Source organism: Rhineura floridana, chromosome 19, assembly GCF_030035675.1.
Source record: "Rhineura floridana isolate rRhiFlo1 chromosome 19, rRhiFlo1.hap2, whole genome shotgun sequence".
Classification (NCBI taxonomy): Eukaryota; Metazoa; Chordata; class Lepidosauria; order Squamata; family Rhineuridae; genus Rhineura; species Rhineura floridana.
Window position 1 is genome coordinate 20,041,021 of NC_084498.1, and position 26,193 is coordinate 20,067,213.

General features: G+C 44.2%; 1 protein-coding gene across 1 annotated transcript in view; it reads left to right on the plus strand.

The window, feature by feature from the left end:
- LOC133373457 (uncharacterized) overlaps positions 1-26,193 on the plus strand; it is a 43,034-nt gene that overhangs the window by 1,019 nt on the left and 15,822 nt on the right. The gene's annotated exons all lie outside the window — the stretch shown is intronic.

The window sequence follows — 26,193 nt, forward strand, 5'->3', positions numbered from 1 at the left end:
TGTGATGGTGATGATGGTACGAATTTTTTAACTCCCCCTAACATGCTGCGGTTACTGTTGCTACATAGTACTAGAATCACAGAAATTGAGAATATTGTGAACTGTCAGCAACATGTGTACAAAGTATTTCTTCCCCCCCCCCATACATACAAATTTGAAGACAGGCCATTCAAAAAAACCACGTGCCACAATCCTGAAAGCAAAAGGGAGGGTCGCGAAGATTAAGGCTGCAATCCAGTACATGTCTACTCAGAAGAAAGCTCCATTGGGGTCAGTGGGACTTACTCCCAGGTAAGTGTGTATTGGATTGCAGCCTAAAATATATCCCTTGATGGCCTGAGAATTGCTTAAGTTGAGAACGAATTTGGAAGATGACAACCGTACTTTAGAGAGGGGGGAATTTAACCAAACCTGCCAAATTTTAAATATTTAGTTAGACCTTCTAGATCACAGTCTTGTATATTACACACTGCTTCTAATTTTAAACGTTGGCAGAAGGTTCTCCTCTTAGCTTTTGCTTGCAGAATCAATCAGCCCCCCCCCACTTCATTCTCTTTTGCTGTCTTCCCCTTCAATATAATAACACTGCTTTTCGTCTGGCATTTAACATTGTGCTCAGAAGCGCTGGCAATGAGTCAGGCAATGAGAAAATGCAATGCAATGCCACTTCCCCCCCCACCAGATTTTGGCAGTTTAATTCACAATCCACTCCAAACACTTTCCCCCCCACTTTGCTCACCAATCTCCATTCCGAGTCTACCACCCATTCAGAATTTTTATTTTTGCATGTTCTATGGTGGATAGAATGAGAATGTGTTGACACCACTTTTTTCCTCTGGGCATTTTCTTTCCAACTCCTGGGGGTACTTTGGGGGACGCTGTACAGCATGCCCAGGACTGTGCCCCCGCCCAGTGCTAATGGATAGAATTAGAAACAACTGGATGGTCTTTTAAGGAAGCGATGAAAATAATGGGTACAAGATATTTATATGGCAGGGGTCTCATGACAAAATAAGCCATGCTTGCCTGCCCTAGATTGAATAGTCAGAAGGCCTTGCACTGAAGCTGATAGAGGAAAGCAAAGATCTGGAAACTCCACCCCTATGATATCACACGGAAAGACCCTATGCTGGAGTGTGGAGGGGGTGGTGATGGAAGGGGCAGGAAACCAGTCTACATTTTCTGGAACAAAAAACCCAGTGTGATGTCCTCCCATAGCATGGATAGATACACAATTGAAAACCTGTGGATCTTTTTTTTTTTAATCAAGATTGTATTCTAACAGTTTTAACGATATCATCTCTCCAAACACAATGCAAAAGGGAAAAAAAAGAGGGGGGGGAGAAGGAAATATTTGAGCCCTCCTGCCTCTGATCTTCTCTTGTAACATCAGATCTACAACCGAAGAGAAAACTTGTTGTCAATTTGAATATCTCTTCAAATGGGAGCGGTGTGTGTATGTGAATAGAAAAGTGAGAAACTGAAGGGTGGGTTTATTTGGGTCCAGCACATCCAGAAATTCTCCTGCGCAAACCCCCTTTAGGTTTATGCAAAAGAAATTCCTAGTGGAGTTCCCCCTTTTGTTAAAGGATGAAAGGATTCCACAGTCTGATTTTTTTTTTTTTTTGCATGAAAGAATATATAAGATTTTTGCTGCAAATGGGATGTGAAAAGCAGGCTCCCCCCCACACCTCACCTTACATTCAACATTTAATTTTAGAAATGGAAACCATCATTTTTTACGTGTCATTTATCTGTAAAATAAGTATGTTAACAGTGCAATCTCATGCACAGTATTGAACTAACAGTGCAATCCTGTGCGTTCTTACTCAGAAGTGAAGTTACTGTTATGTCTAGTGGGGCTTCTTCCCTTGTGTGTGTAAAAAAGTCACAATCCTGGATCCTCCCCCCCCCCGAAATGCTGCACAGAGAGAAGCAGCCTAAGAACGGGTGAATTAAAAATCGGGACAGACTGACTTACAATTAGAGCCTGGACATACTTTGTCAGAGTTATTGGATATTTATAAAGAGGAAAAACGCAAAGCCTGACAGGCCTCCCCATGACAGGGATTCAGAGAAAATTGTGAGGTTGCTGACGTTGCCTACCAGGAGCAGGCTGCAATCCCAAACCCACTTACCTGGGAGTCAGCCCCATTGCATTCAATGGGACTGAAATGTCGAGGATTGCTTTGTTTCTGAGAAATAAAGAGAAGGCAACAAACCTTACCTGTTGCACGGTGACTGTTAAAAGTTGTGTGTCTTGTTTGGTTAAACTTTGTGGCATGCATGGATCAATCCCTCTCCCCCCCCCATAACCCTCCCCTACCAGTAAAGTGACATCGGTCTCCTCCCCCTCCCAATAGTCAAGTGATATGATTCCTAACTGTGGCTATCTACTGCAGGCTAAGGACCACACTAGTTTCTCCTTTCTCTCTCGCCTCTTTTCAAATGTCTGCCATTTTAGATCAGAAACATTTCCTAACAGACAGAAGAATCCTTCTTGAATTTCCCCGCCTGCCCCCGCCCTTTTGAATTCACGCCCTGCCTTACATCAAACGTTTTATATATATATATATATATATATTGGTGATTAACTGCACAATCAGGTCCCTGCAGATCAGGGAGTAAAATGTAGGAGAGAAAAGCAACCTCTTTTCCAGGGAACAATACCATTATTTCAGCTCCATTGGACAGGAATGCAAGATTTCACAGCCCAGTGACCCTCATCATTCCCTTCTCCAAAAAAGAGAAGGGGCAAAATCCCGCCAGAAACTCACTGCTTCAATATCTCTCCCCGCCCATTCCAACTCCAAAACTCACAATTTTGTTTCACAGAGTGATTTCTTCACCTTTATTTCCATTTACAAAAGCAATCCAAACCTCCAAAGTGCAGAGCTGAACGGCTGTTTTCTTCTAAAATCCTGTTTTTGGAAAGGGTCTCTTTCTTGTTTGCCCAGGAAACATCATCTAGTTTTGTGCAAAAGAAGAAAGATTTAGGATCAGATTTAACCGCAGCCATTAGAGGGACAAACTAGACTTCCATGTGCTAATGCAGAAAATAAACTCAGCTGAAAGAACTTTTTTTTGAAAAAAAAAGTTTCTCTTTGTTCCGCTTCCCAATATGCAACATGTTTTGTTTTGCAACAAGAATGGTTTGAAAGAAAGAAAAATGCATTTCTGGAAATCAGTGGGTTTTTAAAAAAAATATTTTGCACACTGTTTTCTGTGCATTCCTGCTTCTGAACCAAGTGAAATTGGATTGAAACCTTGGGGAAACTGTACAGCCACGTGGTAGTTTTGTTTTCCACGCTGGAAATAACCCTTTCAACAAGAACAAGAAAAGTCAACAAACTTTGGGATTCTGTTACTCTACCAGTTTTTCCTTTTGTCTTGCTTTCTAAAAAGCAGCCATTCCATCAGAAAAGGAAGGGCGATAGTGAGACCTGATCCAAATAACCTAAACTTTTAATATAATATTTTTTGCTTTCAGTCATGCTTCATTATCAGTTTTTTTTAAAATGAATGTGAATGTTGGAAGTAGCATTGAAAAGATAGGAAGACAGAGTAAAGTTGCAATCGAAACGAATTTGGTCTTATTAGATTCTACATGTGTGAAGCAAAACAGACCAGCGACTGTTCTGTACGTCTCGGTTGGAAGAGAGAAAAATGCATTGGTTTTCTTTTAGAGTCTCAAAATTAAAGCCAACGATGCTAAAAGCTTAGCAATTTCTTTATTAACCATGTCGAATCTCTCTGAAGTTTGCCTTCTGCTACTGGGGGTGTGGGTGGGTGGAAATCACTTGGAAAAACAGTTACAATCTGTTGGCAAAGAAAAAAAACACCCCCCGACCACACCTCTTAGCTAAAAGCCGCTTGGAATTAAATGGCCCTCTAAACATCCAAACAGGATAGGGAGGGAAACCTAGAAAATAATATTTGTTCAAGTTTTTCTCTCTGTTCGCCTTTGATTTATCTGAGGACCCCCTTAGTTGAACCGCGCGCGCACACACACACACACACACACACGCAAATCAATGAAAATCTAGTTGAAGAAAAGGCGGGCAAAAAAATATAAAAAAAAAGTACGGGGGGAATTTGTGAATGGAAGAATGTGTTTGTGCATTCATTGTTAAAATAAAGAGTTGCTGTGACGCGACGCCCACGGCGCGCCAATCCAAGAGGAGATGAGATTTTTAAATATCCCCCGTGCCAGCCAATGGAAGCGCCGGTGGCAAAGACTAGCGCAAGGAAGGGCCAATGGAGAGGGAAGTATGCTAATGGAGAATTTAGGCAGGCAGGAGGTGAATGTCAACTAGTCAAAGATGGAGGCTGGAGCTGGGAGGCCATGAGGTTTGTACTGGAGGATTTCTCGCTCTCCCCCTCTCCTGTTTCTCTCTCCTTCTCTCCCCACCCTCCTTCCAATATCTAGCAATAGATCTATGGCGTGGAGAAAAAGCTGGGAGGCGCGCAAGGCAGGCAAGCAGCCATCCCCTTTTGCGCAAAAGCGCATGGAGTTGTTTTTTTAAAAAAAACCACCCAAAGGCGATCTGATGGGGGGCGGGTGGGAAAAGAGCTGGGAGCCAAGTGCCCCTGCTTGCCTCTTCTTTGGCCAACTTTTGCCCACCCCCTCCTCCTTTCTTTCCACCCCGCCTCCCTTCTCTCCACCAGCCCGGTGCGGAGGATTTGCCCCGCTCTTCATTCATAAAATCGAGAGGAGGGGAAATCTGGCTCGCTCTCAATCCCCCTAGCTCTCTGCATTTTCCTTTCTTTCTCTCTTTATGGAGCTGTTTTGTGAGTAGCATCCGGGTGACTTGGCGGAAATGGCGGGAGCTCAAGGCGAAAAAAGGGGGGTGTAGTTGGGTGGGAAGGAGCGATTGCAAAAGGGGGGGATTTCATCCAGGGTGTTTTTTTAAATAAAACACTCGGGGGGAGGGGAGATTGGGGTCTGCGTGTGAGTGAGTAACTCTCTGGTGTGGCCCGGCAGCCAGAGCTCGCTTGCTCGGGGGTGTGTGTGTGTGGACGCTTGAACACGCTGGGCCAGAAGGCGGGGGGAGAAAAGAGGCGAGGGAGGGTCTGCGCGCGGTGGGGAGAGGGGAGGGGGCAGAGAGGGAGGAGGCCGATGGATCCCACCGGGCAGGCTTTTTCCCCCCTCTTAAAAAAAGCATTTTAAATTTACGCTGGGGATCTTTTTGATCCCCGGTTTTCTTTTGGGGTTTTTTGCGTGTGTTTTCTTTTCTCTAAAGAGTGGGCGGGCGGGCGGGGAGAACCAAACAACCCACCACTCATCTTTAAAGAAAAGAAAATCTGGAAAGGGTTGGAAGACGCCCAGCAGAAGCGGAGAGAGTCCGGCCGTGTGGTCCGCGCTCCTTCTTTTTTCACCGTGAAAAAATCAAACTCATGTATTTACTTCTTCCTCCTCCCGTCTTCCAGATCTGAAATGTTGCTTTGCAAGGAGGTAGGTGTGGGGGTTGGTGGTGGTGGTGGACTGAAGTGTATTCTTTCTCTGTTTTCTTTTGCGGAGTCCTCTCTGAGTCTGCTTTGGGACTTTAAATTATAACTGGTTTTTTAAAATTATTATTCTCTTAAATCGGCTTTTTCTTAAGTTCCCCCCCTTTTTAATATCTGTGGGACGGGAGGAATTTCCACTCTAGATTCACCTTACACGATCAGCGAAAAACCGACCTTTCTTCTATCCTGTCTGTCTATTTATTTATTTTTTCTTTGACGTCTCAACTTGCCGGTTTCTGTGTCCCGACGAGGCTTTGCAATAACGTTAAGAAAAGGACAAGAAACAAGCAAACAAAAAAGTTGAGGCCGGACTTTTGCGGCCGGGCGCGGGTGTTGGAATGTGTCGGGACGTTCTATAGCTTCCTAGAAAAGAGAAAGGGCAGCAGAGGAAAACGTCTTTTGGAGGAGGAGGAAAAACCAGCAACAGCGGCGCGCGCCGCGGCTTAATTTACCGGTTGGCCCCGCCATGGGAAGAGTCAGGTCACCCCCCACCCACCCCGCAAAAAGTTTTGGAGATGCTTTGGAGCAAAGACAGCGGGATTGCCAGGATCGGGGCCCCGTCGCGCCTTTTCAATGAATTCCTCGATTTCAAAGCTCACCAGCGAAAGTGAAGTCGAGCTTCCAACTTGCAATGCCTTGAAAGGCTTGGCCCGGCGCCGGCTTGACTCCGCTTTTCCTTCCTTTGGCTCTTTAAACCGAGGTCAGCATTACTCAGAAATGGAAGGGGAATCGGGGAAGGAGAAGCCAGGATCTGTCCCCTCACCACCCCCAAGTACCCCAGCCCCCTAAATCCCCCAATATAGGATCGGGGTGGGGGGAGAGAAAGGATTTTGCGTTTGATCTCTTTCGCCAGCGTTGCCTTCCATTCGGATTTACCTACAACGCGATTTACGATTGTGATTATTACGGTTCATTAGTTTAAATGAAGTCCCCCCCCTGTTTTTTTTAGCCTGGGGAAGGAGTTCCTATTTGGAAAATCCTTTTTTAAAAAAGGGGGTAAAGAAGAAAACAAAGTAAACAAAGGAAGGCGCAGTGAGCGATTTGGATGGTGCCTTTAAAACTAGCTGCCTGTTTAAATCCATTTTTTTAAAAAATGCGTCGCGTAGAGCGCCGAGTTTTGGGTGGAAATCCGAAATTATGTGTTTTTTTCTTCTTTTGCCGGTGGGCTGACTGCACTTTGCCCCAATTCTGCGCAGCCCCCCCCCCCGTGTGTATATTGTCCAAGAAAAGCCTCACCCACCATCTCAAGTCCAGGGCTGTAGAAATTTGAACGCTTCCTCGAGTGGAAAATGCATTTTTCTTCTTTGCCTTCAGACCCCCCTCTTAAATTTCTACCTTCCATCTCCCCTCCACCCTCTGCAAGAGTTGTTTCAACTTTCCTTACCTCTGCAGAGATCTTTATGCTCCAAACAGGGAAAATAAATAAATTGCATTCCCTTAAGCAAGCAAGGAATCTGAATAGCTGTCTGGCTAATTTGCCTGCTGTTTAAACTTTGGCCTGCTGTTTAAACTTTGGGCTGGTAATTTAGAAAGCAAACTGTTAAAAAGTTTGGGACCACTTTACTAGAGTAGGGTTTTTTTTTTAAAAAAAAAAAACCCAGCAAAAATCACCCTGGCCCCCTTCCCTGTTCATGCCCCTTGCAGATACCTTGATCTGGTTGGAATTTTCTACACGAAGCTGTGAATGAGGCTGAAAGTTGGCTCCATTGATTTTTATTTAAATTGTTTTAACGTGTGTGTGTGTGTGTGTGTGTGAGAGAGAGTGAGAGTGAGTGAGTGAGAGTGAAGTCTCACTTGATCATTTTGACAGCGATTAAATTTTCTAAAAGGTTGTTCTAGGGTCTGCCCCACCTCCCAGGATAAAATGGTTTAGAAGAGAATGAGGCTCAAACTTTCTTTTTTAAAAGAAGCAATATTGTTTTGAACTGCTGATATACAGTTGCTAATAGTTGATTTCAACTACTTACTATTCTTAAGTGTTTCAACAGAGAAATAGATGTGTTAGCACAATTCAAGGGCATTTTTGCAATATATCGTAGTGTGTATAAGGCTTGCCATGTAATCCTGTACATGGCTGCTCGGAAGCAAGTCCCACTGTTTTCATTGCGGCTTACTCCCAGGTAAGCAGATATATGATTGCCGCCTTATTTGGTAAAAAAACAGAAAAGTGGTCACAATAATGTGTCCTTACTTAGTATTTATAAAAGACTCAGGCAGGAATCCAATACATGTCTACACAGAAGTAAGCACCATTGAGTTCAGTGGGACATACTTCCAGGAAAGTGTGTATTGGATTGCAGCCTCAGTCTGTACCTGCGCATGCCTGCCTGGAAGTAAATTCCACTGATATCAATGGGGCAGCTTCTTAGAGACTGAACAGATGAATTTGACAGTCAGGAAACATTACTGATTAAAATAGCCGTGGTTAAAAGTTCCTGGTTTATTCTGCTATGAGCATCTTTAACCTTAAAGTCTTAATGGCACAACACTTTTATGTTGCATCACTTTTACATTGCTGTCTCGAGAATGTTGGATGGGGAAAGTTTCTCATTATTCTTTTGATGCTGATCCCTTTTATTCCGTATATCGCAGTTTTAAGTAGATTAACACTTTTTTTAAAAAAAAAAAAAGAAGAAGAAGAAGCAAAAATGCGCTGATTTATATTCTGGAAAGTTTGCTGATCTTTTCAATAAAAATGTTGTAAACATAATGGGGAAAGATTGTCCAGTGCAGCCACGTGGTGAGAGTTAGAAATTGTTTGGCTGGAGGATGTTTATTGCTTGTTTTCTGTGGATCTGTTTTAAAGGAAAATCCCACCAGGAAAAAAAACAAACCCATCGAGAGAAGTCCCCCATGCCTAATTGGACGTCTTGCTGTCCAGAGTCCTTTTTCTGTTGTACTACTGGCAATTATGATTAGCAGTGCAATATTAAAAGGGCATTGGCTGGCAGATAACAGCCCTTCCCCCTCTCTTCAGAATGGCCAAACCAACTGTTGGGGCATCATGCTTTCTCCAGAGTATTTTATGCATATGTGTATGGGGGAAAATATAATAAGACTTCTTGCATGTAGGTATGTAAATGGGATGAGGACTAGGGTGTACATCCCCATTTTAAATGTCAGGCATTCTTTTTAGTATGCACTGGATTCCAAAGGGGAATTGAAATCTATGATGCTTGATCCTTTCCAACCTTGCCCACCCACCTCTAGGCCTTGATGTTGTATGCTTCTGTTAAAATGTGATAATGCTATAATGATGGCTCCTTTCCTATAATGGGCGTATTGATGCTTCAATAAATGTTACATCCGAAGATAGCCAACCACCTGCTTTTTATGTGGCTGAATTGAAATGCTGCTGTTTTGTGCTTTGATTTGCATGGTACTTGTTCCTTTTCTGTTTGTTTTACTTTCCAAATGTGTGTGGGTGCCCCCGTTGTTGTTGTCTTAAAAAATGATTCTGCATACACTCTTCCGAATGATTTTATCCTGTTTTTACAGGGTGACACACTCTTTACAATGCCACACATGAATCAATTGTTTTACTACTTTGCGTCCTAGACATGTATAGATAGATCTCTTCAGAGAAAAGCTGAGGATCCGGCAACATTGCTCATAGCACATTCAAAGTACTCTTTTGGGTTTTCTTAAATTGCACATGTTGCTGAATTAGCAAGGGCTCTGTGTGTGTGAGTGTGTGTGTGTGTGTGAGAGAGAGAAACTTCAGTACAAGCAGGTCATCTGAGAGAATTTTTGAGAAAAGACTGATGAATATAAATCAGTAGGGAATTGTTTACTATTTATTTGCAATAACGTTTGACTTCTTCAGTCCAAAATCCGTCTTTGCTATTTAACTGAAATATACATATTAGGTGAAGTATGAGATGTGAAGTTAAAAAGGGAATAATAACTTTTAATAACTCTTCCTTGTCACAACTTTCATTGCAATCTCGTGAATGTTTACTCAGAAACAAGTCCCACAGAATTCAAAGGGACTTCCTTCCAAAGACAGTGGATAGGATTGCCGTAATTGACATGATATAAAGTTAGGCATACCAGACAATTGCTGCTGGTACTTAGGAATTTGAAATAGGTTCCCCACACCATCCTTGTGTGTATATGTGCGATAGAAAAAAATGTATAAATATCTACACTGCGTATGTTGTAACTGAGCTCTGTTTCCCTGTAGTTCCTACAAAACAGAAGGCAGGGAATTAACCTGCTTTTTGTATATATGTTTGTGTCCTTGCTCTAACCTTGACTCATGATGATCTGAGATAAATTTGAAATCATTCTGATTTTGTTTTTATTGGGGATCACCAGTCATACCCTGTTATTGTGCAGTGACTATCTCTCGCTTTAACAAATCCTTGTTTAAAAAAGGAAGGGGGGGATCCAAGGGCCGCTGTATACAATGCCCCTGGTGGGCTGCTGGGACCGTTGGCTCTGACAGTGTTGCACTACTGTCTACGCAAATTAAGCAGTGCAATGATATTGTCAAAGCATTTGGTTCCAGCCCTCATACATCCTTGCTTATGATCAGCCCAGCGTTGCAGGCACTTACTGAATCCTATTTTAGCAAAGGCAAACATCCCTCATAACTTCTGAGGACTTTCTTCTTGTTTAAAAGCTCACTGTCGGTTACAACAGAACAAAGCAAGACACGAAAACCTGATCCAAAACGATAAAAGCACCCACAGTTTTCTCTTTTAAAGAAATGCATGCTAAGAGGATTAAATTATATGTGCCTATGATTTCTGATCCTTGCTGCTGGTGGTGGTAGTATGCAATTGTAGGTGGCCTCTCATTGGTGGTATTTGTGTGTCTTCAAGACAATGCAAATTTTAAGGTTTAATGCAGTGTAAAGTTCCAATTTCAGACCCAGCCCTTGACTTCGCTAGGTCTGTCTTGTCTTTCTCGCTTTTGTTCAAAGGATTCCAAGGAGATGTGGATGGTTATTGTGAAAAGGGTTGGGGGTTCCTTTTTGTAGGGAAAATAAAATCTATATTTCACAAGGGTCTTGATTCACTAGTGACTTGCTTTCCAAGTTCCATTTGAGTGGATTTTGACAGTTGATAGGCTATTTATGTTTTTAAAACAGGAATTCTCATTGAGGTCAAAGGGATCGAAAATGCTTCTTTGCTTAACAAAAACAAAAATAAAATCCATTCCATTAGTTGAAATGATATATACATAACAGCATCTACTGTGTGATTTTCAACTACAGTATCTGGGAGACATCATCTGATGCTGCAGGCTTATTAAGTGGGCAACACTGTATTAAAAATTGATCTCTTTTAAATAACAATTAAGTTGGAGATGGTCACTGAAATGGCTTCTATGGAAAGCAGATGTAGATTTATCTAGTTTTTTTAAAACGGCTAGTAGAGGGGAAAGGGGCATTGGAATGTTGGAAGAGGGACCCTTTTTTTAGAACTCAGACGTGTTATTTTGGAAGAGAAGAGGTGGAAAGATAAGCTGTAATGCTGAAAATCAGATATTTGTGAATTTGCCTTCTGGGCTGGAATGTGCATTAGCTGGAGATGAAGTCAGAGCATCCCTTTTCTAAACATTGTGCTCCATGTTTAACAGTGGCGAGGAACCTGTGGCCCTCCTGCTGTTGAAGAACTATATCTCCCATCATCCCTAGGGCCTAGGGGTATAGTCATCCGGAGTTGCAGGGGGTTGTAGACCCGGGACTTTTTTGGGAGCAGGGTCCCAGCAAGTTCTCTATGTGTGAGCTAATCAGCATGAAAAGGGAACATGTTAGCCACTGAAAAAAGTCCTTGTCCTTTCATGCTCATTGTAGCCAATCAGAGTGAAAGGAGGTGAGCCAGCCACTGAGAAGACTCTTCTCAGTAGCTAACACACACCCTCCCCTTTCATTGGCTTCTTGGGACCTCTTGTAGTGGAGTGTGGACATGTGAGATGACAGGGAGAGCAAGGGAAAAGGGGGCATGGCTATGAGGGGGTGTGGCGTGACTATCATGAAGGGACCCTGCACTTCTGATTTTGTCACTACACTACTTATCATCCCTGATCATTGGCCATGCTGGCTGGGGCTGATGGGACTTGTCGTCTTCCCTTTTCCCCCAGACATGTATCCTGAACATCAGTGGTGCTTGATTTTGAAAAATATTTGGGGAAACAGAAGGCATCAGATGTGGTGTATTTTATTGTATAAATACACACAAACTGTTGTCTCTCATTTTTATTATTCCAAGGGCTTGACAAAGACTGCAATCCAGTCCACACTGACCTGTGAGTAAGGCCCACTGAAGCCAGTAGGACTTACCTTCCAAGTAAACAGACATACACTTGAGCTGTAAGTGTTTTCAGATTTGCATGCGTGTTCATGCTTGGCAGGTCTGGGAATAATGGCTTGATTTGCACGTAAAGATTTTTCCTGCCGTCATACCAGTTTTGGATTGGCGGATGCTCTTGCTGCTGTTGCTGTGATTCCATTTATATCCCACTTTTCCTCCCCCTCCTGACCTTATCCTCACAACAGCCATGTGAGGTAGGTTGGCCTGAGAGACAGTGACTGGCCCAGGTCACCCAGTGAGCTTCATGGCTGAGCGGGGATTTGAACCCTGGTCGCCCAGGTCCCAGTCTGACACTCTAGCCACGACACCACACTGGCGTTAAGTTTTGCTTGGATTTTGGCACTTAAGAATTTCCAGCCGTTTTCCTCAGCACTCCCTCCAGCAGAGAATGCCTTTTTTTGCATTCCTTTTCTCTTGAGTCATTGCTTTGTTGCCATAGGTATGCTTCCCTCTGTCTCAACCCATAATCATACTTTGGAGCTAGAAGTTTTCAAGTGCTTTTGCGCAGGTCAGCCTCCCCGCCTCCCTGTACCTGGTGTCCTCTAGATCAGCGGTGAGGAACCAGCTGCCCTCGGACTACAACTCCCATCATCCCTGGCCATTGGCTATGTGGCTGGGGCAGAGAGGAGTTGTAGTCCAGCAACATCTGGAAGAGCACCAGGTGGGAAAGGCTGGTCAGTGGTGGCTGGTAGCTCCATGTCAGCGGGGCAGTGGAATCCACTCCGGGTTTTAGTCTGAACTTTCTAGGAGATGTCCACGGTGTGGGAATAGGATTCAGCACCTTGGAACCTCCTTGAAAGTTCAGACGACTAAAACCCAGAGTGGATACCACTGTGGCCGGTGCACACTGTCTCGATAATATTTACGCAGCATCCATGTAAAGCACATAGATGTCCGTCCTTCTTGCCTTTCTTCAAGGATATTGGGCTACTGTACATCCCCCCCCCTTTTTTTTATCCTCATAGCAACATTGCCAGGTAGGTGAGGCAAAGGCAAACCTTGTTAAATTTTGGTGTTTTGTTTATTTAAGAGAATGGTTTCAAATGAGTTCATTGCATGTTTTGAAGACTGCATATAACTGGCTAAATAAACAAAACGTAATCATGTGTTTGTGGTTAGATGCCATAAGAACCAAGAACTCTCAGCTGGGGGCGGGGGGAAACCTTTGGCCTGGGAGCCAACTGTGGCCCTCAAAGCATCTCTGGCCCTTCGCATTTCCCTTGGCTTCACTCCCCTTCCCTAGCCCTACTTTGAATTCTCCTTAAGCCCTGTTGCCTGGCTGGTTTGTGTCTTTGAGCTCTGGTGATGCCTCTGGATGGAGGACAGAGAGGGGTGTGTGAGAGAGTGTGTAGGAACTAGCCTTCCGTACACAGGTAAAAATGACACCAGATCTGCCCACTTTTGCTGCTGGGTCCGCCCCCCTTTGGCATGTGGCCCCCGTAAAGTTGCCCAGAAGGGAATGTGGCCCTTGGGGAACAAGGTTCCCCGCCCCTACTTTAGCTGCTGTGTGTTGCCAGGCCCTGTATTCAGCCTCCGTCTACTCCATGCCTCGGAGCACTTGTTGTCTCCTTTTAAGACGCCCGTGTTTTACTTGCTGATAGGGCATGTTCCACATACCTGAGCAGGCCTTACCTTTCCTCACAGTTGACAAACTGGTCTGGCTGAGTCACAATTCCTTCTGGGACAAGCCTTTTTTCCCTTTTGTTTGCTGGGCCCACTATACCAGTCAGTAGAGGAGCGAGCGAGTAGCTGAGCCAGCTTTGCTTAACATAAGCAGATATTTTATGCTGGTCACAGAATTGCTCTCTGCTAGCTCTAGATGAAGTGCCTCGGGTATATATACACACCTTGGAAGGCCCTGATAGATTAATATTGATTTGATCCATGCTGGAAGACGCTGGGATCGCACTTTTCTCCTCTTGCTTATGCAAATGGGAATGACCTCCATGTTAATAATAATAATAATAAACTTTAATAACAACCTTTTCCCAGTCTGCGTCTGTGCTGGAGTTGCTTTTTAAGATGTTTTTAACGTTTCTTAAAGACATTGTTCAGACGTTTTGTTTAAAGATGTTTTGTTTCAATAAGTTTTAAAGTCTTTTGTTTTTATTTATTTATTTATTGCATTTGTATACCGTCCCATAGCCGAAGCTGTCTGGGCGGTTTACAACAATTAAAAACATTAAAAACAAATACAGTAAAAGAAGCAATTAAAAACATTAAAAACAAATAAATTTAAGAACACATTTTTAAAAAGCAATTTAAGGAAGGGCGGGATATAATTTTAATAAATAAATAAATACATAAATGCTAGTTCCTCCCGCCTCATATTTATTTATTACACATCCTTGTCTGGTGGGAAGGCAGAAGCCACGTCCTAACCAGAGATGATTCCCAATGTTGTGTCTGGATAGAGACTTTTCTAGTCAAATTTAGAGGGAGATAAAAGCAAAAGGTTTGTGTGTGTGTGTGTGTGTGTGGTGTTTAGGATTAAGGGTAATATAGCATGCAAGACTTTGCAGGGATCCCAGTGTGTCTGTTTCTGAGTTGGTCTGTTCATTTTTAATTTTTTTTTTAAAGTGGAACAAAGTTCATCTGTTCTGTGTTGGGGCCAGGCTCAGTCACAGGAGAGTCTGTCCGCAGCAACCTTTTCCAACCTGGTGCCCCGCAGATGTTTTGGACTACAACTCCCAACAGCCCCATCCAGCAGGGCTGCATAGTTGGAAACATCTGGAGGGCACCAGGTTGGAAAAGACTGGAAAGCCTCCCTGCACAAATGCCGTGTGTGTGTGTGTGTGTGTGGTATGAGCTATTTCCTGCCTTTATAAAGGTGCAGTAGAGGTGCTTTTCATACTTTACCATGCATGCCTCTTACCCCCAGCCGCAATGATTCATTGAGACAGTACATTCCAAGTAGCTGCAGCTCTTGGGAGTGACTCTAAAAAAAAAATTGGTGTGTGTGTGGGGTTTTTTTTTTTTTTTAAAGGGAAAAATGCAGAAAAGAACCGGATCTGCTTTTGAGAGGGGTGTCTGTCGGGGGAGGAGAGGCTTCCTGAGACACTCGGAAGATGGAGGTTCAACATTCCAGAGGTGGCTTATTTCTGACCCTGGCTAGTCAGAGGAATTTAAGAGTGAAAAGGAGAAGGGGTGGGATTGTTGGGGAGGGGTGTTAGTGGATCCGAAAGCAAAGGTTCTTGCCCCCCCTCCCACTGTCTGAATTTACAGAGGAAACTCTGTATGTGTGTGCGCGCGCGTGTGCATGTGGGTCTCTGTAACATTCCAAGTTTTGTATCCAGTTGGGATGTGCACGGAAGAGCAGGGGGCCATGGAATGCACAGAATCAAATCCGCCTGAAGTGGGGAAGGGCGATGGGACGTCTTCCATCCTGTCGTTGCATAGACTTGTTAAAAGAACCCCCTCCTCATTTCCCCCCCCCCCGTTTGTTTGTTAAAAAGGAGCGTGCATCGGATATTAGGGGGTTGGCTGCTCTGCGCGCGTGCACGTGTGTGTGTGTAGATTTGACCTGTTTCCTTGCATATCCGGCTAAATGGAACGGTCAATGAAATCAGATGGGTTTCTTAAAAAAAAAAAGTTTTCAGGAGAGAAATGGGGTGGCGTTGGCCTTCTTCGCCATCATCTGCCTCCACCAAGGAGGACATTCAGAGCTTGGAAAAGTTACTTTTTTGAACTACAACTCCCATCAGCCCCAGCCAGCATGGCCACTGGATTGGGCTGATGGGAGTTGTAGTTCAAAAAAGTAACTTTTCCAAGCTCTGCATATTTTCTCCCTGAGTCATTGCAGTTACCAGATTCTTTCTTTAAAAAGCAAAAACAAAACACCAGTAGTTTTGGGAGACATTTGGGAAACGCTTTTGGCATCAAAGCCAGGAGGGGACCTGTTTTCCTTAAGATGGCGTTTCCATCCGGGAAAGAAAGGCGAGGGGCAGGGGAATGCAGGAAGCTGCTTTGTACTGAAGTCACACCGTTGGCTCATCTAGCTCAGTATCGTCTACACTGACTGGCAGCGGCTCTCCAGGATTTCAGGCAGGAATCTCGCCCAGCCCGACCCGGAGATGCCGTTGGGGTTGAACCTGGGACCTATTGCATGCAAAGCAGGTGGTCTGCCGCTGAGTTGGCCCTTATTCCCCCTTTTTTATTTTTTGAGGTACGAAATAGCATGACTGTGCGGTCACAATAATTGTTAATAAACAGCACTTCACGCCGATGGTGTGAGTGATGCGGAAGCAAATTCCATGGGGGCCGGTGGGATGTCATTCACTATGTTTTGAGGTTTCTGGGTGGGCTTCCAGCCCACCTTGGGGGCCGCTGAGGTGGCGTCTTCCTTGACTGCCTGCTGTATAGCTGGTATACTGAGTGAAATCTGCCATGGAAGGAGCGCAACCTTTTGCTACCTTTATCAACAGGTGATGCTTGCAAGAAGAGCTCTGTTCCATGTGCACATAGGAAGCTGCCTTTTGCTGAGTTGGACCATTGGTCCGTCTAGCTCAGTGCTGCCAACACTGAGTGGCAGCAGCTTTCCAGGCAAGATGCCGGTGATAGCAGCTGTAATGTGCAGTGTTAGATGCTGTGTGATTTTGGGAAGGAAGGGCAGGATATCGCTCCAATAAAAAAGTAAATGAATGTATTTTTGTTGCTGCTTTTACTTCTTCTGTTGCATTTTGCCGTGTTGCAATTTTCATTCCATGGAATTTGAATTGTAATACAGTAAAAGCAGCAATGAAAGTACAATTAAAAATCAATAGGGACTGCCTTGTACCAAGTCAGGCCATTGGTCCATCTAGCTCAGTACTGTCTACACTGACTGGCAGCGGCTGCCCAGGATTTCAGGCAGGGAGTCTCTCCCAGCCCTACCTAAAGATGCCGTGGATTGAACCTGAGGCCTTTGGCATGCAAAGCAGGTGGTCTGCTGCTATATAGTCCTTTCCAAAGTATTTCAAGACTTTGGCTTTACATGAGGTGAGAAGATCTGTGCCAGTGGTAGCCATGTGGTGCCCTCCAGATGTTGTTGCAGTACAACACCCATTGTCCCTGACCATTGGCCAAGTGTGTAGTTGTCTTAGACCCCTTACTTTTTTTGGAGCAGGGTCCCTATGTCTCCAGCACCCCACAGACCTATCAGCATGAAAGGGGGGGTATGTTAGCCACTGAGAAGATTCTTCTCAGTAGTTAACACTCCTGGGGACATCTGTTGCTGTGAGAGAAGGCATCAACAAGGATCTCATTCTCAGCCCAGCAGCAAAAAAAAGGGGGAGGGGCATGGCTGTATCTATAATGAAGGGACCCTGCACTTCTGAATTTGCCACTACACTACTGCCATTGGCCATGCCGGCTGGGGGTCATGGGAGCTGGGGCTCAACAACATCTGGAGGGTGCTGCATTGGCTACCCCTGCTTTATGTGGTGTTCTGCCACTTCCAGCTTGGAGTTGTTGGTTTTTAATGACAGTGCTGAAAAAATGACCCAAGTGTGTGGTTACCTAGAAACGTTATACTAGGAAACCACACCCCCTTTAGCCATGTGCAAAATATTTTTCATCAGTAGGAATAAGATCTTAATAGACAACACTAATTCAGGTGACAAGCTGTGAAAGTGTGCCGCATTTCCCCCGATTCTGAGCGAAATGTATGCTTGCACACAAGATTCTAAGAATTGCCGTGTAAACGCAGATTGACGCAGATTGAAAGTGTCCGTCGTTCAGCCTTCCCCAGTCTGCTTATCCTGGCTGGAATTGTAGTCGAAAACATCTGGTTGGCACCAGGTTGTGGAGAGCTGGCATAGTTTCCTGGGTGGCAGTGGCTAGGGAGTGATTAGAGTGGTATTCAGAGCTTGGAAAAGTTACTTTTTTGAACTACAACTCCCATTAGCCCAATCCAGTGGCCATGCTGGCTGGGGCTGATGGGAGTTGTAGTTTAAAAAAGTAACTTTTCCAAGCTCTGATCCATATACACTACAATCCTGAGATCCACCAGCCATAGCACAGTGCAAAATACGCACTTGGCATTCAAGAATTCTCAACCCCAGAACTAGTTTTGAGTGTCAGAACACAACAGAGCTCCCAGTCCTTCCTTCCACACGCAAATCTGGTTTCCACAAGCTTTATATATTTCAACAGTATAATTAAGGGTCTGTGTGTGGGAGGGGGGAATGGAGGGAGTCACTTTGTGGCTGCTGTTGTTAAAACAATTGAGAGCTGGGAATTTTTGCTGATCTGCTGCAGATCATTCATTCAGAGATCTACCAGCATTTCCACCGTCAGCCCACCTCAGTAGACTGTTCCTTAGAGGAAAGGCAGGATGTGTGTGTAATAAATGAAGAAAATGGCACACTTTAATCAAAGTACGTGAGTGGTAAGTAATGGTTAAAAGCTTTTGGAACAGCTAGCAGCTAAGGATCTTAAGGACTTCCCCTAACATATGGGGAGGGGGGTGTTTTCAGATTTCCCTTGGGTCTCATAATTAAGATCACTTGATACTGGTTAATTGCATTGTTATTATTATTATTAATTATTATTGTCATGATTTCCATTTCTTACCATAAGGTCCAGGGCGGGGTGCTGCAATTTAAAAATACAATACTGAAAACAGTTTAAAACAAATTATGCACATTTAGCAATCCTTTGGGTGGGCTGGTGTTTCTTTTCTTTTTAACATTAATGGTGTTTTTATATGATATTTATCTAAAGCTTCCAATAGTATTGTTCTCTGGATGGTTCTTACAGCATAAAACAATGAAATGGCCCTGAAAAACACAATATCCTAAAGCAACAATTTGCAGCTTTCAAAAGTACTAGCAGAGAGAAGAATAAGACATCCGTGGCTAGGAATCACAAGTGTGTGTGTGTGGGGGGGGAGCACATTGTTGCACTCAAGACCTGCTTGCTAACTTCCCATCAGCATCTGGTTGGCCACTGGGAGAACAGGATGCTTGGCTAGATGGACTACTGGCCTGATCCAGCAGCCTATCTCTTTTATGTTCTTAAAAGCAGATTGCTAAGAAACATAAAGGTACGTAAACTGTGGTTCAGAATACTAAAAACACTGATTTGTAAAAGGCCTGGAGGAATACAAGTCTTCGCTTAGGACTGAAGTGACCATAAAGAAGGCACTGGGTTGTTGTTGGATGCCAATCCCCATCAGCTTTAGCCAGCATGATGAGAGATGGAAGCCACATTCACACCATACATTTATTTCACTTTAAATAGGCATGGCTTCCCCCAAAAGATCCTGGGAAGTGTAGTTTGTGAAAGGTGCTGAGAGTTGTTGAGAGACACCCCCCTTCAACTCACAGAGCTACAATTCCCAGAATGGTTTAACAGTCAGTCCCTCTTTCCAAGGAACTCTGGGAATTGTAGCTCTGGAAGGGGAATCAGGGTCTCCTAACAACTCTCTGCACCCTTCATAAATGACACTTCCCAGGATTCTTTGAGGGAAGGCATGCCTGTTTAAAGTGGAATAAGAGTGGAATAACTATATGGTGTAAATGTGGTTGTAGTCCAGCAACTTCTGGATGGCCAGTGATGCTCATTCCAAGATGAAGCGGTCTACCCTTTTAAAAAACACACAGAGACCATCAATCCCCACAATTATATGCAAAAATCAAAGTGGTTAAAGGATGCTTAGGGTTGTCACCACCTAAGTCCTACTCAGGGTAGACCCATTGAAATTAATGGACCTAAATGAGGCATGCCCATTAACTTCAGTGGGTCTGTTCTGGAGAAGACTAGCATTGGGGACAACCCATTGAACCTAACTGTTAAGTTAGTCTTGTCCATTTATTTCAATGGGTCTACTCTGAGTGGAAGTAATGTTTGATTCCTTTTACACGTGGGGTGGCGATTTGCGGCAGAGGTAGCACTTGTGGATGCAAAACTTGGGGGCTGGTTGTTAGTACATCTGGATTTTTCCCCCAAGTGCGTGATCTTGTGAACTCTTCACAAGAGATGGAATAAACTCGGGGTTGATCTCGAGGCAATAGGAGTGGAGGTAGTGTCTTCTGCTCGTTTTGCCTTCATGTCTGACAGCTTACATAAACACTGGCCAGATCCATGCAGAGAAGCCAGACTGGCAGGGAGAGGTGTGTGTGTGTGTGTGTGTTTTAAAGTCAGAGCTGTTTAAGTAGCTGTGTCATTCCTTTTTAAAAACAGCAGCAAAAGGATTCATGGATGCAGATTTGGCTCTTGCTACCCTGCTGGTGAGAAGGAACGCGGGTGTTCAGTTGAAGCACAATGCTAAACGCTGTAGGGAAGAAATTTTAATGGGTTATGGTGTTCTCAGAGGGGAACCCCCTTGTAGTGGAAAAGGGGGAGGTACTGAAAAAGGTGTGTGTGGGGGGGGGAGAGTGCAATCCACATTCACCCCAAAGGACGGTGCCATCTGCTCAGGAAGGGAGATTTAGGAATCCTTCCTGACCGCATCTGAACAGGTTGGCTCTTGCAAGACTGAAAGAATCCTTGTTTTCTGGAAGGATTTGTACCAGCTTGCTAGATAACTTTAGAAGCCAAGGTTGGAATGCGAAAAATGTAGCGAATGCTTTTTTCTTTACTTTTTCCTTTTGGGAAGAAATAAAAGAAGAAAAAGAACGAAAAGGCGATATTCAAACATCTCATCAAAAGTAGTGGGAATAGGACTACTTTGCTCAAGTCAAATTCAATGGAGTGATGCTTTCTGCAGCAATATTGGCTTGTCTCTGGCAAGGGCAACTCTACCTCTCTTTGCCAGGAAGCACCCTGGCCCTCTCCATGATAGGTGTGGTTCCCAACGGGAACACAAATGGGAGTTTTCCTGTTGATTTGAAGAGGAGTGCAGATTGTGTGCAGTGTCAGCAGTGTTTTCAAATCCATTTTAACATACCTATGGATGCGAGGGCAGGACGCTTTAAATGAGTAATCAGTTAGATTAATCAATTAAAAAAACATTTAAACCGAGTAAAAAGATATCCCAGGAAGGCGAGGGATACTGTTAAAAAAAAGAGTAAACTATGTTTTTAATAATTCAAAGCTCAAGTTGTGAGCAAAATATTGGTGGTGTGATAAAGCTGCTTCAGCAGTAAAATAAAGTAGGAAAATTTTTTTCAGGTAATATTGATGAATAACATCTTTGCAGTAATCAAGGTGCCGAAGGAATTTTGGGGCAACCTCCTAATCTTGCTAATGAATGAGGAAAATAACCTTTTGCAGCAGACAAAAAGCCCCATGAAGATCTTTGTACACAAGTTTTCAGAACTGATAAAAAGTTTTTAAAAACGATTCTTTGCCAGTGGTTTAGCTCGGGGATGGCGAATCTGCAGCCCTCCAGATCTTGTTGGGCTGCAGTTCCCATCATTCCTGATCCTTGACTAGGCTGGTTGAGGCTGATGGGAGTTATAGTTCAGCAACATCTGGAGGACCACAGGTTTCCATTCCTGTTTTAATGGCTATTTAATTTAGAAACATGTTTAGTAACCAGTTATACATTGACATTTCTTTTAATTTTTTTTAATATGTGCTCTCATGTGTTATACTGGTTTATATCTTTGCTGCAGTGCTTGGAAAGTTCATTTTTAAAAAGATGCAATTTCTTGTTCCACTTCACCCGCTCCAAAAAGGATTAGTTCCAATTCAAGTTCACATGTTTGCCATCATTCTCGCAGGAAGGAATCCCTATTATAACATGACATTGCCTGCACACAAACTCTCTCTCTCTCGGTCAATGAATCAATCAATGGCCACATCTGTCCCTTACATTTCAAGCAGTAGAAGCCTTTCCCAACCTGGTGCTCTCTAGATGTTTTGGAATACAACCAGGGCTGGCACCAGCAGGCGGCCTGATGGGGCAGAGGCTGAGGACCCTGACTGCTCCCAAGGGGCCCCTGTCTAAATCTACAGGCTGGGGCTGGGAGGGTTTGTGTGTGTGTGTTGGTGCCTGAGGGCCCACCCTGACCTGACGCCAGCCCTGACTACAACTCCCATCAGCTCCAGCTAGCACTGAATTGATTGCTTCTCTGCATAGTTGCTTTGCTGCAGAGAGAGTACTTGGCTTGGGTTTAAATGCCTTGGGGAAAGTCACTTATCTTAGCCTTAGGCATGTCTATCTGATAAGGACCCTAAGAAGACAGAAATAGATTGTAAAGTGAAGATAAGGCCGAGAATGTGATCTTGCAAGTTCCTAGTTCAGATCTTACTTCATGCACTTGCTGGCCTACCATGCAGGCTTGTTGTAAGGATTACTGAAACGATTCTATGAGCGTTTCATATCCATGCTTCATGAGTTGTATGTAGTATTCGTATTGATGCACACTGTATACAGTAGGGCCTCGCTTTACGGCGTTCTGCTTTAAGGCGTTCCACTGATGCGGCGCCTTTCATTTTCAATTTTAAAGGGTTTCCCCCCCTTTTGCACCGTTTTCACATTATTTTTGCACGACGCGGCCCATTAAAGTCAATGGAGTTCCGCTTTACGGCGTTTTCCGCTTTATGGTGGGGGTCCGGAATGGTAACCCGCCATATAAGCGGGGCCCTACTGTATAAAGAATGCTATAGATGTGCAGTGCAGCTCTGTCTCCATTTGGAAGAAAGGCCCATTGTGTTCAATGGAGCTTGCTCCCAGGTAGATGGGTATACAGTTCTGACAACAAATACAAATTATTCATAAGATACAATTCACAAACATAAGATACAATAAAACAACACTGCTCATAACAAATTAACAAAATTAGAGGCAGCAAAAAACCTATAAGGCAGAGTGAGGCAACATAGCCTTTTAAAATACTTAGGCAATAGCTGTTTAAATCTTGCATCAAGAGTTTCAAATTATATATCAGAGGATTTTTTTTTTAAAAGGTTTGCAACCCACCAGTCTTGCAAAAAGGGGAAGCAACCCTTGTGGATACAAAGGGGGGGGGAAATGGGTACCAGTTGCTGAACACTGCAGGAGGGGAGAGTGTCCTTGCACCCAGGTCCTGCTTGTGGGCTTCCCATAGTCATCTGGTTGGCCACTGTGAGAACAGGATGGTGGACTAGATGGGCCACTGGCCTGATCCAGCAGGACCCTTCTTAAGTTTTTAACATCTGGAGGGCACCTTTTTTTTTTTTTTTTTGGAAAGGCGTGTTTTAGGATCACAAGACATAGGAATAAGTTAAAGCCCTTCTGTCAGTGTAGATTTTCCTTAGCAGTGTAGATTTTCAACCGGTCTTCATGACATTTGTGTCGCATCCCCAGCATCTATTTAAAGTGCACGGTTTCCTTCAAAGAATACTGGGAACTGTAGCTTGTTGAGAATACTGGGATCTGTAGCTTTCTGAGGGGTAAACAACAGTTCCCAGGGTTCTTTGGGGGAAGCCATGTGCTTTAAATAGATGCTGTGGATGTGAGCTTAGTTTTTGTTAAAAGTGATCAGAGAACAAACAAGGAGGGAGCAAGACTTCTAAACATACTCTAGACCAGCCAGTGTGCCTCCAGATGTTGTTGGACCACAACTCCCATCAGCCTCAGCCAGCATTGCCAATGGTCAGGAAAGATGGGGATTGTGGTCCAACAACATCTGGAGGCACACTGGTTGGGAAAGGCTGCTCTAGACTAAGGATGGACCTAGGTGCTGAACTACAACTCCCATCATCCCTAGCCTTTGGCCATGCTTGCTGGGGCTGTCCTAGGTGTAGAGCTTGGTAAGGAGCATCAATAGCATATATGTTATAAGAGGCCCTCGAAATGTTTATTTTAAAACAACTCCCATTTATGTCCCAGCAAAATAGTGTGTGACAAGCATTAGAACCCTAATCATCATCCCTGACCATTGGCCATACTGTCTGGGGTTGATGGGAGTTGATTGCCAACCCTTGATTGATTCATACTTCCATGGCTTCTGCTGCATGTAAAAGCTTTTGGGGGCCGGTGGACTTCCAAGTTTACTACTCCATAGGTTAGAGTGTCAAACTAGGACTGGTGAGACGTGGGTTCAAATCCCCATTTAACCATGAAGCTCACTGGGTGGCCAGCCATTTTTTGTCAACCTAGCCTACCTCAAAGAGTTGTTCTGAGGCTAAAACAGGCATTGCGGGGGGGGGGACCATGAATGCCACTGCAAGATCTTTGGATGGGAGGAAAGGTGGGACATAATGTAATAAAATAAATTGTGCTTTCAGTGTCTGAATCTTTGAACCCTCCCAAAAGCTTTTAATGATTAAAGCATTACTGAGATGCCTGAGAAGATCTAGGTGAGAAGCAGCAGAGTTAGGACCGTAAGAGGTTGCCTTACACACAGAACCGGGGCAACAGTCCATCTTGCTCAGTATTGTCTAAACACTGACTGGCAGCGGCTTGCCAGGCAGAAGCTTTCCCCAGCCCTACCTGCAAATGCCGGGATTTGAACCTGTGACCTTTTGAACACAGGACACAGGAAGCTGCCTCATAGCGAGTCGGATCCTTGGTCTATCTAGCTCAGCAGTGTCTACACTGACTGGCAGCGGCTTGTCAGGCAGGAGCTTTCCCCAGCCCTACCTGCAAATGCCGGGATTTGAACCTGGGACCTTTCTGCATGCAAGGCAGATGCTCAGCCGCTGAGCTACAGCCAAAGCAGAGTCTGCGGAACTCAAATTGTAATGCAATATATAAAAAATAAAAGAAGCGACAAACACATCATTACAAATCACACAGCATCTCACACCGAGCATCACAACTGCCACAGCAGGCAGAAAAACCATGAAATGGTTTGCCAAGGCCTTCAACAGTTTTCACGTGGTCCATGGGAGAAAAGGTTTGGCCACCGCTGCCCTAGGGCAGTCATCATCATCAATATTTATTATTATAATTTTGAATGGTGACCTGCCCTTCATCACAACCATTTAAAATGCAACGTTTGGAAGAGCTTAAAACAAATTGCATTTGCAAGGAGGTGGGGGGCTGTCCCCAAAAATATACAACTTGAGTGTCTGAAGGCCAAGATGAAGAGGCGCAGAGAGCCTTGCTATGGGCGGTATAAAAATTGAATAAAATAAAAAAAATAAACTCTTAGGGTCATCGTGGAGCATGACATTAGCCACATAGTTGTCACTGGCATGCAAGATTTTTAAAAACAAATAGGCAGCCAGGGATTGGATGGGGTGAGCAGGATTGGACCGTGGCATGGGCAGAAGGGGAAGGTTAACTTTTTGCCCTCAGATTGGAAATCACACAAACACAGCTACTATTTCAAATGGGAGGAGAGCTTGTTTCAATCGTAATTCTCTCTGAGAGAGCAGCGGGATGTGTTTCTGCATGTGATTGTGTCATCCAATTTTGTGGGGCAAAAAACCTATCCCAAAGCAGTTTTCATTCTGCGGTTTACACATAAAGAGACCCACAGGGCAGTCTTTCTAGGACATTGTCACCAGTTGTTGCCTGTACAATATCCCCAAATTTCAGCAGTTACCCATTAGCTTATTCCTTCTGGAAACAAAAAAGCCACCTGTCCCAGAAATGCATTGGGGTGTGTTTACTACCCTGGCCAATGTCAGTGAGTTGGGGTAGTAAAACCACTCCATTGTTTCTTCACAGAACAAACAGCAACAGAGTCAAATGCCCAGAAACATTCTTCCTCCTCTGAACAGGTGTTTTCAGGCTCTGGGTGTTTGGTTATTATCAAGCACACTTCTGATGCCACAGACACAAATGTTATATGGGGTCAAGTTGTCTGCCCACCATAAATTGGAAATCTCATTGGGGTAGAAAATACACCTCAGAAACATGTGGTTGCCCCCACCCTTGACACTGGATGACAGTTTTGAAGGGTCTGCAACTGTGTCTGGCCCCAACCACTTTTAGAATGTAGCCTTGACCAATTTTGACCGGAACAACACGGCCCTCAGAAGGTTTCCTGCCTCTAGTTTGGCCCTTAAGTCAAGTTACATCGTATGACTGTAAACTGCAGTCCCATGCACGCTTACCAGGGAATAAGACCTCTTAAAATCATCTTCTGAACATAGGATTGTTGGTCAATAAATCAATTTATTGATGGCTGCATAAAGGTGCAGATGAGGGGGGAAATTGGTCCTGGTGGGGAGAAACATACTTCATCTTGTTTGGGGGTGTATCACAGCAGGCTTCATCTTAGAAAAAGACCCTTCTTTCTCATACAGAAGGGAGTCTCTCTTCTACAAGATTGCCCCTGCTGCCTGCTGCTTTTATACGTCGTAGGTGGGAAACCTCCAGCCCTCCAGATATTGTTTGATTGTAATGCACAGCGGCACCACCCAGTATGCCTGTCATGATGACTGGTGGTTTTGACAACAAGTGGAATGGAGGTTTTGGTGCAGTCCCGCCTCTGGTACAGTCCGTTGCTGTTGTTATATGCCTTCAAGTTGATTATGACTTATGGCAACCGTATAAATC